Source organism: Bos mutus, chromosome 7 (assembly GCF_027580195.1).
Source record: "Bos mutus isolate GX-2022 chromosome 7, NWIPB_WYAK_1.1, whole genome shotgun sequence".
NCBI classification, from domain to species: Eukaryota; Metazoa; Chordata; class Mammalia; order Artiodactyla; family Bovidae; genus Bos; species Bos mutus.
Window position 1 is genome coordinate 99,973,372 of NC_091623.1, and position 14,061 is coordinate 99,987,432.

A 14,061-nucleotide genomic window follows, 5' to 3' on the forward strand; every position below is an offset into this window, starting at 1 on the left:
TGTTGGGGAGCTTCCTTCATTATTAGACAATTCTGTCTCTCCACTACTGCCTGGTGTTTCTCTTTATAAAAATTATAGTGGGTGTCTCTAGATACTACAGTCAACCCTGACAAGCTGCCAGGTTTTTATTGTTATGTTTGAGAGCGGTTCACAGTTCTCACAGAATGTATGCAACAGTAAGTGTGTTCTGCTCACAAATATTCAGACTTCCTTTCTTCTTTCAGTTCCCACAGCGTCTTTTTATAAATCCAAATGCTCACCTAGCCTCCTCTCTAAGAGAATCGAGGTTCAGTCTTGAGTGTGTGGTGAGCAGCCTTAGAAATCACTTTCTATGAAATTGTGGAAGAGTTGGTGGTCTCGGTTTAGGTAGTGAGCCTTCTGACATTATTTTATGTTATTGCAGTGGGTCCCAAACCTTACAGAGTCCCAGAATGATTTGGGCTGAGAAAACGCACATTCCTGACCCTCATCCCTGAGATTCTGACAGGACTGTAGTTGGGGGCCAGGAACCTGCATTTTATCACTATTTCCCCAGAGGACTGTGATGCAGATGCTCCTAGGATTGCAGTTTGGGGACCTAGGGATCACACTGTCTTCCTCTCCCCACCCCTCCTGCTCAAGAGCACAAAGTGGAGATGTAAAAATTGATTCTATACAGCTGCATACATTCACAAAAGTAATCATTCTGTCAAATAAACAGAATCCTAATTTCCCTGTGTTATCAAATAAAACAATGTAGTTGAAAATAATTTATAAATGATGAAAAAAGAAAGTTACTGTGAAAGACAGCAATGATAATAAAGTGCATTGAGCAATTAGGCACTTGATTAAAAATGTGTTTGTGACAGCATGGCATCAACATAGTTATACCCCATAATAACATCACTGTCCCAGACCCTCGGCATGTAGACCAAGAAACAGCAGCATAGAAAGAAAAAAGGATCTTGCTGCAGGGATGGACTCTTTGTCCAGTGCTCCTTCCTCTTGGACACTCTGCTATGATTAAGTCAAATCATACTGAGGTCTATCGGAATCAATTTGCCTAATTCACATAAATCCTCCTAGTTAACAGTCTGAAGAGGAACCCATCCAGCTTCAGAGAAGAGGGTGATTCATACACATACATACACCTCCATGGATGCACACACCCAAATAAATACACATAATACACATGGACTTTTACACTGGTGCCTGCACCTGTATCAGCACAAACACATACACATGCATTTTCACTTAGATGTATGGACACATCTCTGTTCTTCTGTTTATACTCCCAGATGAATGTGTACACAAGTAGTAGGACTACACCCATATCAGCACAAACACATACACACTCACCTTCACTTAGATGTATGGACACATCTTTGTTCTTTTGTGTATACTCCCATAGGAATATGCACACAGGTACTAGGACTACACCCATATCAGCACAAATACATACACATGCATTTTCAATTAGATGACTGGACACATCTCTGTTATTCTGTGTATACTCCCATAGGAATATGCACACAGGTACTAGGACACAGACCTGCTTAACCCAAACATTCTCCCTTAGATAAATACACTTAGGGATTCATAAGCACACTTTTGCATGCTCCAAATGAGAAAATATGTCATGTCACATAATCATGGTCCCATTGCTACCTAAGAACACACAGGTTCCTGTGCTGGCCCTTCTTCCTGGGTAAGTTTATATATACCCCTGATTCAATACATGTCTGTTGAGTCCTAACAAGTGGCAGGAATTGTTAGGTGCTGAAGTTCAGTAAGTGAACAAAAATAGTTTATCTTTGCCCTTATTGAGTTTGTGGTTGAGGGATTTTTTTTTTAATGCATGCAGATTTTTTAACTGTAACAGTTTCTATGAAGAGACTCAGAGTGTTTTGAAGGAATCTGTCTAATTCTGAGAGATTAGTAAACATTCCCCCAAAGAAGTACAGTTTCAGCTGAGAGCTGAAGGAGGTCTAGATAATTTCTAGAAAAGGAGAGGAGGGCAGAACATTCCACTCAGGGAGAAAAGCATGTACTAAATCCTGTAGTGAAAGGAAACCTCATCCCTAAAAAGGACTAAGCAAAGGTCAATGTAGAAAAGATGTACAAAGAGGTGGAGTGTAACAGGACTACACATAAAGGGCCTTTTAAGCTGCATTAGGATTTAGTTATTTATCCTAAAAGCATTTAAAAGCCACTTATATGTTTACAGCAGAGATCAGATTTTGTATTTTGAGAGATCAGATTTGTATCTCTGAAGATATGACTACCCACACAAAAGCATTCTCAATACAGGTAAGTGCACACATATGGGTTCCTATGTACATAGTTTCCTATGTATACTTGTACATTTTCCTAAAATGCATATTTACATGTAAGTATTCACTTGATGGGACATAGATGGGGAAACAGTGGAAACAGTGTCAGATTTTATTTTTCTGGGCTCCAAAATCACTACAGATGGTGACTGCAGCCATGAAATTAAAAGACGCTTGCTCCTTGGAAGGAAAGTTATGACCAACCTAGATAGCATATTCAAAAGCAGAGACATTACTTTGCCAACAAAGTTTGTCTAGTCAAGGCTATGGTTTTTCCTGTGGTCATGTATGGATGTGAGAGTTGGACTGTGAAGAAGGCTGAGCGCTGAAGAATTGATGCTTTTGAACTGTGGTGTTGGAGAAGACTCTTGAGAGTCCCTTGGACTGCAAGGAGATCCAACCAGTCCATTCTGAAGATCAGCCCTGGGATTTCTTTGGAAGGAATGATGCTAAAGCTGAAACTCCAGTACTTTGGCCACCTCATGCGAAGAGTTGACTCATTGGAAAAGACTCTGATGCTGGGAGGGATTGGGGACAAGAGGAGAAGGGGACGACAGAGGATGAGATGGCTGGATGGCATCACTGACTCGATGGTCGTGAGTCTGAGTGAACTCCGGGAGTTGGTGATGGACAGGGAGGCCTGGCGTGCTGCGATTCATGGGGTCGCAAGGAGTACGACACGACTGAGCGACTGATCTGATCTGATTCACTTGCAAACTCTGCCTCTGTGAACACACCCCTATGTATTTATATGCATGGTATATATAAATCCAGTGGGCATTAGGAGGCAGAGAAACACCTTCCTTGCTGGGTACCACAAGTTCTAGCTAAACCGGCCCCTGGTGCAGGGACAAGGGAAGTGGCGTATCAGATCTGAGCCCTCTGACTTTGGAGCTCTGGGCTTTGCGGCCTGGCTTCATGACTGTACTTCCAGCTCTGCTCCCCCTCTTCTTGGCTCAGAGCACTCAGTGACAAGGTGGGTTTCTTCCAGAACAGGGTAATTCACTATTCTAGGCCCAGGCCAGGAGGGGAGGAAGGGCAGGTCGGGTTGCATAAAGATTGCCTTGTGCCCTCCCAGAACTGTAAGCGGAGCCTCTGCCCAGCTCTAAGCATGAAGTAATCTTTGCATAGAGTCAGCAATCTGAGATATAAACACAAGGATCCACAATCAGACGATCATAATGGGGCTCAAAGTAGTGTGTTCCATCAGCAACCACTGTGTGAAATGGGACATGGAGGAAGAAAAAGAGAAAGCCTCGCAAGAAAGCCTTTTCAAGGCAAGATGTCTGTGACCTTCATTGCCCCTGGCACAGAAAACGCATGTAAATACATATTTACACATACAAATCTTCCTCAAGCAGGTATACCATCTCACAGCCAGTAATTTATGAGCCACAACACCCTGCATTATTTTCCCCTCCAAAAAACTCCAAAGAACTTCTAGAAGTACTAGAAGTACATTTATGCACATTTTGCTCCTGTTTACCAGCCAAGCCAGCAAGGCCCTTGACCAAAGGCAGTGACAGCCTCCAGGGAGATCAATAGAAACATTCGTGCAGAATTAAAGACTCATCTAGAGCCAGTATTCTTGCCTGGAGAATCCCATGGACAGAGGAACCTAGAGGACTACAGTCCATGGGGTCCCAAGAGTTGGACACAATTTGGCAACTAAACTACTACTAGACTCTTACACCTATACTCTTAAGGATGTTCCCAAGTGATTTTTTTTATATTCTAAAGACTCCTACACACTGAGATTTTATATTTTCAAATATGTGCTTGCAAAATGTTTTCCTCCACAATTAAAAGGAATTATATAATGTAATTTGAAGCTCTTTTTATTTGCTTCAGTCTATGTAAGGAACAGTCTTCTTTTCTTTCAGTCGGGTGTTCTTTTATGCTACTACAAAAGCAAAGTATTACTTTGCCAACAAAGGTCCACATAGTCCAAGCTATGGTTTTTCCAGTAGTCATGTATGAATGTATGAGTTGGACCATAAAGAAGGCTGACACTGAAGAACTGATGCTTTTGAACTGTGGTGCTAGAGAAGACTCTAGAGAGTCCCTTGGACAGCAAGGAGATCAAGCCAGTCAATCCTAAAGGAAATCCACTCTGAATATTCATTGGAAGGACTGATGCTGAAGCTGAAGCTCCAATACTTTGGCCACTTGATGTGAAGAACTGACTCACTGGAAAAGACCCTGATGCTGGGAAAGATTGAGGGCAAGAAGAGAAGAGGGCAACAGAGGATGAGATGATTGGATGGCGTTGTTGACTCAATGGACATGAGTTTGAACAAATTCTGGGAGACAGTGAAGGACAAGGAAGCCTGGCATGCTGCAGTCCATGGGGTCACAGAGTCAGACATGACTGAGCAAGTGAACAACAGCAAGCAGCAAAGTACCGTATGCATCAAGGACTGACTGAAGACCACAGCACTGTGCCCACGGGGCTGCGGGATAGCAATTCCTCATATTTATCTAGCACTGGGCAGTTTACAAAGGGCTTTTTTATAAGATATTTTATCTAATCCTCTTAACTCTGAGATCAACATAGCTGTTCCCATTTCACAGATAAAAAGATTGAGGTTCAAAACTTGCTTAAGGGCATGGCACTAAGACATAGCAGGGTCTTCATTCTCAGTCTTCATTCTCATATGCAGAAAAAAGTACAAGTTTTTTCACATTCTGGTATCCTCCTAGGACCCAGGGCTCTTCTTGCTGTATTTTTCTGTTTTTTGCTGGAATTTAACTTAAAATTTTAGAGTTAACACTCACCAGCACAGAAACCACAGCTGCTGAGCTGCAGATAAGTGATTACCAGCTCCAGGGACAGTCCCCAGGATGCTTTCAACACTGACAAGCCCTGAGCTTATGTGAGCTCATGCTAGATGTAGGCAGGGCCTCACTCTATCAACTATGACTCAGAGCAGAAGCTCCAAGCCTTCTGGGTTGCTCGTGTCAGTCACCAGATGCACTTTCACCATGTCAGAGCTAAAGAATCACATGTCCTGCTTTACATACATGCCCTCCTGACAACTTAGGGCTCCACTGAGGCTGTCCTTGTTCACTCTGCCTAATTTCTCTTGGATCCGGATGTTCCTGTGGGAAGACCCAGTGTGATTTGCTGCCCCAATCCCACATCCATTGAGCCACAGCCTCGCCTGCTTTTAAAGGCCAAGTTCCACACCTTGATAAAAATTGCAGGTTCCGGGAAATATTTCAATTTCTTGAAAATGGCTTGTGTTGGGTTGAAATTATTTCAGTCAGAGCAATTAAGTGTTCTTGTTTTACACACATATCTTCCAACAGAATTGCCTTCAGCACAGGTGAACTCTATTTAATGGATCTGGGCAAGCTTGCAGTGAATAACAAATCTAACCACAAGGAAAGCTCCCGTTGGCCATCTCTTTTCCACAACAGAGTATAAGCTTATCTGGTTTACTTAGCTTTCTAAGCAATGTGTGACTAATTTGTTCATTCATTCATTCAAAAGACGTTTGAACACTTCTATATGCCAGAACCTGTGATAACTACCAAGGATACAGCAGTGACTGAGGTAGGCATGGTCGGTATTGTTGTTTTCATTTCTTACAATCTAATGGAGAAGGCAGACAATGAGAAGGGAATTATAAATGATGTTTGGATCAAGTTCTGTATACTCACACCAGAAAAACTTAAGTATACTAATGAACAGGAGTAAGGGGTGGGAAATTGGCTTCTGAATTTTGCCAGTACATTCAGAAAGTTATCTACTATCTGTCAATCTCAGACTGGCCTCTAATAATGCATAAAAATATTACTATCACCTCTTTAAAAATGTCTCTGGGAAAATCGGAGTTGATGGTGTCTCACAAAGTTATCGATTGTCGCTATCTTGACCCACCTCTGAAATACTGTGCCCAGTTCTGACGGTCACACATTTTCAAGGGAGCATTTGAAGCCTTTCTAGGCTTGCCAGATTCAACAGATAAAAATATAGGACGTCCAGTTTCAGATAAGCAATGAGTTCTTTTTCATATAAGCATGTCCCAAATATTGCACAGAACATGCTGATACCAAAAGTTATTCACTAGTTATCTGAAATTCAGTTTAACTGGGCACCCTGTATTTTAAACTGACGGCCCTGTTATAGAACCAGAGGGAAGAATGTGAAGAAACCCAACACCCTGTCTCAAAATGAATAGTTGAAGGAGACTGGTTTTTAGCTCAGAGACAATAGTAAGAATCTCGACCTGTGTAGGGAAGCATTTTCCAGTGTTTCTAAAAGTATATATGGAAAATAGTAAAAGTATATACTAGGAGGGGAAAAAAAGATTTTGAGATTAAAAAAAAAAATCAGGAGGTTAAGAGTTTGGGAAATATTGCATGCCCAGTATTTCCATTTTGGAATCCATACTCTGCATCAGCATAGTAAACATTCTGAGCAGCCTTGCAGGAAACATATCTGGTTGACCTGATTTAACCTAGCATGCCCACAGAATGCTATTTATGGGCTTTTGTCTGTTTGTTTTGATATGTTTGTTTTATAGAGGACACCTATTAACACTGTGCAAACTTACTCCACTCAGCACACTTTGGAGAATGCTGGTATAAAATAAAAACATCGTCTTCAAATATCCAAAAGTCTTGCTGAGTAAGAGGGAAGCAGATTCAGTCTTTGTAAACCAAAGGGCAAATCTGGTCCCAGTGCATGAACACATTTGGGCAACAGATTTTTGACCCAGTTTGAGGGCTAGAACTTTCTAACAATTATAAGAGTCGTCTGAAAGGTAATGAGTTCCCTGTTCTTGGAGACATTAAAGCAGAAACAAAACTGCCATCCGGGATAGTAGAGGAAACTCTCATTATATGTAGGAAATTCTCCAGGGGTCTGCTATGAAAGGCATATTTACATAAAACACAGAACAGCAATCTGTCTTTAAATCTTTGTCCCACGATGTATATTATACCCTTTCTGTTTCTGAGTCCATCCATCTTGGAGTCACTCTTTCTCTGTTCCTTTCACATCTATGAGCCAAAACCTTCTAGGAGACTGGTCCTCACAAGTTAGTGACCTTTACTGAGATCAGGGCATCTCCATAGTCTCGCCCAGCTACCTTGGGTCCTGGCTTTTGGGAACTCCACTCTGAGCCTCTGGGAGGGCCTTATAAATCTGAGATGTAGCACAGAACTCAGTTAAACTTGGCAGTCCAGAAAAACATGGGATCTGGAGACACCCAGCCCAACATACCTCTAGGACTATGAGACTGCCCTATATAGTGTCCATGGTCCAGTACAGATCACTTCATATCTAAGGCACTCGGCATAATAAAAGACAACAGAGAGTCAGATCCCAGCTCTGCCCCTTCCTGAGTCTATGACCTGGACAAAATGCTGAACCTCTCCAAATGGTATTCCCCTCTGTGGAGAAAAGAAACAACAGAAATGATGACACGTGTACCATAACATTATGAAAATTAAAAGAGATTAAAAGTGCGTAAATGACCCAGCAGAATGCCCAGTACACAGTGGATGTTGAGCAAATGTTTATTTAATGGATGACTGATTGTTACTATTATGGTAAAAAACTTCCAAGTAAGTTAAAAGACTTCTCTAGAAATTCACTAATCAGTGTGCCAAGATTTCAGGCCCCAGCCAAACTGACACACTGGAAATTATCTCCGACACCTTCCTTTTGAGAATCCATGCTTAAGAACATAAAGTAATGCATTTGTATTAAAGATTACAGTTTTCCTGCCTGTGGTGCTAGGGCCAGGGCAAGAAAGAGCACTGAATGCAGGGGCAGGTTGCCCTGGTTCTTGATTTAAAGGACTGCAACGCATCCATTCTGGATTCCAGTTCTTGTCTATAAAATAAAGAAAGGGGTTGGACTAGGATAGTTTCTAGGTTCCCTTAGCTGTGCCTTTGATTTGGGGCAGTGAATGCAGATATTTAATTGATCCATAGTACTTAATGAAACTAAAGGGGTGTGTGTGTGTGTTACACAAGCCCATGTATGTTTGTACATGGCCACACTGAGTATACACAGGGTGCCTTGAAATCACTTTAAGAGCTGCCTGTTTTTGTGCCTGTCAGTAGATTTGGGAAATAAAAAGTTAGACCTAGAATTAGTTTTGAAGCAGTGATATGAGCTCTGACCTCAGAATGGGGAAAGCTGGGTTCGAATTCCAGCCTGACTCTGCCAGCAAAGCTTGTCTCCACCTATAGGGTGTGATGCTAACCTTCCTTCCCACCTCTTCCTCCCCATCTTTCACGTGAGAGGTTTGTTTCCAGGATCTCCAAGCTTTGTGTCTCTTGGGAAAATGTCTCTGGTCTATTTTTGCTTGGATTTGCATGCTGTCCACAAGGATTATCATCTGACTGACTCAAGTTTTGCTTATTTCTTTTGTTTGACCTGCTCTGGTTTCATAACACAAGCTCTCCAGCCAATTTTAGCCCTTCTTGGATTATGGGAGTGTCGAAGTGAAGGTATTTCAGCATTTGTCACAGTTTCTGCCTAGGATCTGTCTTCCCCCTTCCCCACCCTGCCCCACCCCCTGACGCTCCCTTTTCTTCTGCACAAGCAAAAGTCCTCCCCGTCCCTGGATGACAGGCTAAGTGCAGTCTGGTTTTCACATTAGCTGAGTGAAGGCCCTGGAGTCAGAAATCCTTGGCACATGAGTCACTTTGTCTCTTTGTGCCTCATTTCCCCAACTATAAATAGGCGGAGTCTCCTGCACTTTCTCATCTCCCTGTGTGTGAGGGCCCCCATGGAGGTGGTTTTTTGAGATGAGGTCTCCCTTTCTCACTGGCAGGTCTGAACATCAGAGCCAGGAAGTATTCTCTAGGAAACAATGTGTCTCTGTCTCTGTGCTTCTCTTGCTTGTGGCCCCCTCCACACCCACTTCATCACTGTCTGAATGAACCTTCTACCACAGAGAACTCAGTCTCTGCTAGAAATCCTTCAGTGGCTCCCTATTCCTCTCAGGATAAAGGCTTCAGCAGATGAGCCCACAAGGAAGCACAGTGGAAACTCACATTGGGAAGTAATGATGCAGCCCACAGTGTATTCCTTCATTCAGTCCTGTGAGGTTCCACAGGCAATGTGCTGGGAATAAATAGAGGAGTAAGACCTGGGCCCTGGGTTTAAGAAGCTTACGCATTTTGTGAAAAAGTATGGAAAACAATAATGTTTTTAGTTTTTAAGTACTGGAAGTGCTCTTAGAAATCACTGACCTTGCCCTACTGCCTCATTTTTACAGTAGTGGAAACTGTAAAATGTCACACAACTGGCAAATTATAAGAAAATGTGTCTTGTAATAGGTCTCCCTGCATCTACTCTGCCTCTGTCACCAGGAATCATTCTGCAGCCAGAGTCATCTTTCTGAGGGCCATGCAACCTTGTCCCTCCATGGGAAAGCTCTCTGTGGCCCCCACTGCAGCTAAAATAGAAGCAGAACTTCTTCCCAGGCCTATGTGTGGACTGGTCCGTGCAACCTGCCTGGCTGTCCCCTCTGACTAGAATGCTCTTCTCCCAGATTGTCAGGCTTCTTTGTGCTATTCAGTCTCACCTCTAAAGACACTGCCTCAGGGGTGCCCTCCCTGACCACACATGCAAGACTGATGTACGACTCCAGTCATTCTCCTTCCCATCCCCTTGACTGGACACATTCACAGCATGGACCACCATCTGCATCATCTTGCATGTTTACTGATTTTTCTCTATTATCTGTGTCTACTCACTAGAGGGTTTGCTGCAGGGGAGCTGATATTTGCTCCTGTCTTTAGCAGAATTGGCTCATAGTTGATACATAAGAAATATTTGCTGAATAACTAAACTAACAAATGAAAACATATTGAAGGAAATTTGAAAATGCAGAACAGTATAAAGAAGTAAATAAAAATCACTCATATTTTCCTTTTCTGGATTTTACTTCTGTTAATATTTTAGATTATTTTTATAGGTTTTTATGTGTGTGTATATATATACATATATAATAAATAATATATATTTAAAATTTAAGATTATACTAAGTTGTGGTTTATATCCTGCTTTTAAACTTAACTCTATTTTGTATCTCATGTGAATGTATCAAAAGTAATTTAAGCATTTCCCTATTGTTGAATAATGATAATTTAATTTTTTCTAACTGATCTGCTTTCTGCCCAAGCCATTCTGGTAGAACTTGGCCTTTAAGATACTTGTGGTAACTGTTCCTTGCCATGAGTAGTTGGCAAGGAACAGGAAATATCTACAGACCAGCTCTCAGTCTTGTCTGTTTTTTGTGACCTCTTTCTGTAGGAATTGACTTAGTTGGTAATCTATTTATTAAGATTTGTGGTTAGTAAACTAAAGAGCTGTGTTTCTACCCCTTCCTGTTTGAAAGATAAGCCGATGTAAGTGTTCACAATTGAATGGAGTAAATGGAGAAATGGAGACAATCAGGGTACATTCAACGCAGACTCAACCCAGGGGTGTTTTTCCTGTTGAAATTAACACTCAGGGACACTCAGGGACAGAAAAAGATTCAATTTATAGACATAAAGTCTGCATGAATTGAAAGGAATATTGAAGATAAAACTTCCTCATTTTAAAGGAAAGGAAACTGAAGTTCAAACTGGGGACAACTCCTTACTCAGGGTCCCATAACAAATAATGGGGGAGCTTCTTTCCACTTCTCTCTCCCCTTTTCCTGCCTTCCTCTGTCCCTTCCTTCCTCTTTTCAGTATTGACATTAGTCTTTCATTAACTAGATTTCAGAAAAGATTACAGAGAGCTGGGAAGGATCTTAGAGATGAACTGCTCCAGCCTTGTCACTGATGAAGATGAGGAAACGGAGGTCTAGACGAGCGAAGGGCGTTGTAGCAGGTCCCATATCAACAGCTTGTGGCTGGGCTAAGATAAGAACCACTTCCTCTTCCTTCTCATCCCTCAGGCCTTCCACTGCCCCAGCTTTGTGGAGCCCTATAAACAGTCACACTTGGCAGCATCTGCTTGTAGGCTTTTACCTTGAGTGCTAAAAAATCCTATTATTCTGCATGAAGAATTGAGAGATCAGAACCTTCAATAAAAGCCAACCAAGATTTACTGAGGACTGGCTGTAAGTGTAGCACTGCAGCAACCGTGCTAAGGATAAAATGTGCATGCAACTAGACATCCCTCTTTTACCATCCGCACTCTATCCAGACTCATGCACCCTCAGAGCACACCAAGCTCTCCCTCATTCTTACCACACTACTCATGGGACCTTTTGATTGTCCCTCTCCCCTACTAGGCTTCCTAAGAGCAGAGGCTCTTTTTCTTTCTTTTTTTTCTCAGCACTCTAATACCCTATGTCACAGATCAGTACCTGGTATGTAATAGATGCTCCATAAATATCTATTGAATGAATGAATAAAAACATAGTCTCTGGGTTAGTTTGCCCAGGCTACCGTAACAAATACCACAGACTAAGTGCTTTAAATAAACATTTTCTCATAGTTTTGGAGACTGGACATCCATGATCAAGTGCCAGCAGAGTTGGCTTCCTCTGAGGTAACCCTTGTACCTTACCACATGACCTTTCCTTTATGTACCCACAGCCCTGGTGCCTCTCTGTGTGTCCTAAATTTTTTTCTTAGAAGGATACCACTCAGATTAGATTAGGGTCCAATCTGACTTAACTACCTCATGAAGGGCTTCACCTCCAAATATAGCCCCATTCTGAGATAAGAGTGTTTAGACTTCAGTGTATGAGTTTGAGGAGTACACAATTCAGTCAATAACAGTCCTCTCACACTTGACCAGCTCACAGTTTAATGAAAGGGATGGACATGCCCAAAAATGGAATGATAAGACAATGTAATAACTGCTGTAATACAGGAAAGTAGGAGCACTGTGGAGCACAGATGACAGTTAATATTCATAATAGCTGCATCACCAAGCATCTCTGTGTACCATGTACACTTCCAAGCATAGAATGTATTAATTTAATACTTGTCAGGATAAAATTCAGAAAACTTTCATTAGTGCCTGCCATGTCAATCACTATGCTTCAGCCTAGAGGTCTAAATTATACATAAGCTAAGATCACAGTGGACATACTCATGCTGCTTAATAAGGAAATGCACACACTCGTATGTCTAGATACTGTCCTAGTCCATTTCTGCCATGTTTACAGCTCCCACACTAGTTATTACTCACCAGCCAGGTAATTTAGTCTGTGCCTAACCAGGAAAATGGGAATCACTTTAGTCTTTGCACATGAGAAATTTCATACGGGTACTGTCATGATCAGTACTTTGCAGATGAAAACACTAAAGCATAGTCAGCATGTAGCTTTCCACATGTCACATACCTAGTAAATTGCAGGCCCAGAGCTCAAACACACTTAACCTGGCCGCTACGTCCACCTTTTAACCAGGAGCCCACGTTGCCTCTTCATGACAAGTGATCATATTCTTTTTATCCCATCAAGAGGAGAAACATCAGATCCCCGCAAAGAAAAGGAGGGAAATTTAAGCTGAGTCTTCTCACCATAGTGAGGTGAAGAGAACAGAGAAGAGAATTGCAAATAAAGAATGCAGGATTAAAAGTCAAGGGCTGGAAGGAGCTGGCTGAGCAGGCAGCATAGAGGGCTGGTGGTGAGTGAGGCTAGAAGATAAGCTGGGGTCAGACCAGGTGAGGTCTTGTTTCATATGATCATAAAATTGACCTTGATTCTCCAACCACTGACAAGCTCTTGGATATTTTAGCAAGAGATTAACTAATTAAATAAGATTAACTAATCTTATTTTTTCATTTTACCAAGAAGGAAACCAAGGGCCAGAGAGAAATGACTTGCCCAGGTCAGTGGCAAAGATGACACAAACAGCAACTCTTCCAATCCCAGCCCTTTTATACTCTGTTAAACTTTGCCTATATAAGCATATGAAAACTAACATAATTAGATAAAACATTTTTTTCCTGTTTTTTCCATGATTTCCATCCAGTTTTCATCCACTTTTTTTTTTTGGTCAATTATGTATTTTTCCAAGTTTCAACTCATTAATATCTTACCATCTGAATTGACTACTGTGGTTCAAAGTCAGAAATATCCCATAGAAATTGCAAATAACACAGTTTCCTGTGTGGCTTTACAGTGTCGCCGAATGGCTCACTGGTACACCTTATAGACTAACAGGACCTATACATAGAGATATAGAGGTAATGGCTGGGTTTGTTTTAGCAAACAAATATATTAGGTCAACAAGCATTTACTGGTGCCTGCTGGGTGCCAGGCACTGTGCTAGAACCTTAAGACCCAAAGCTGTATAAACTCGGTTCCCAAATGAAAAGGCTCTCACCGTTTAATGATGAAGTGTGCACACATACAAGTATAATATACAGTCTCAAGCTATTTCTGCTATGCCTACAGCTCCTCATAGTAGTGATTACCCAGCCAGAGGAATCAGGCTGGGTCCAATCAAGAAACGGAAACCACCCTTGATCTTTCAAATAAGAAATTTAATATAAGGAATCAGATGCACAGATGATAGAAGAGCTGCAAAGCCAAACAGGGGATGCTGAGGAATCAGGGATTAACAACAGCAGGAAGATGCTGCTGCTCCTGGGTTTGGAGAGACCCAGGAGAATGTGGTGGTATAAGATCCCAGCAGCAAGGGCACTTATTTGGCAGGAACTTGAGGCACAGAGTACATGAAGCCATTTGTCAAAGATAACACTGGAGGCAGAAAGAGAGGAGAAACAGCCACTTCTCCCCTCCTCACCTCTAGTTTTCTGTCATAG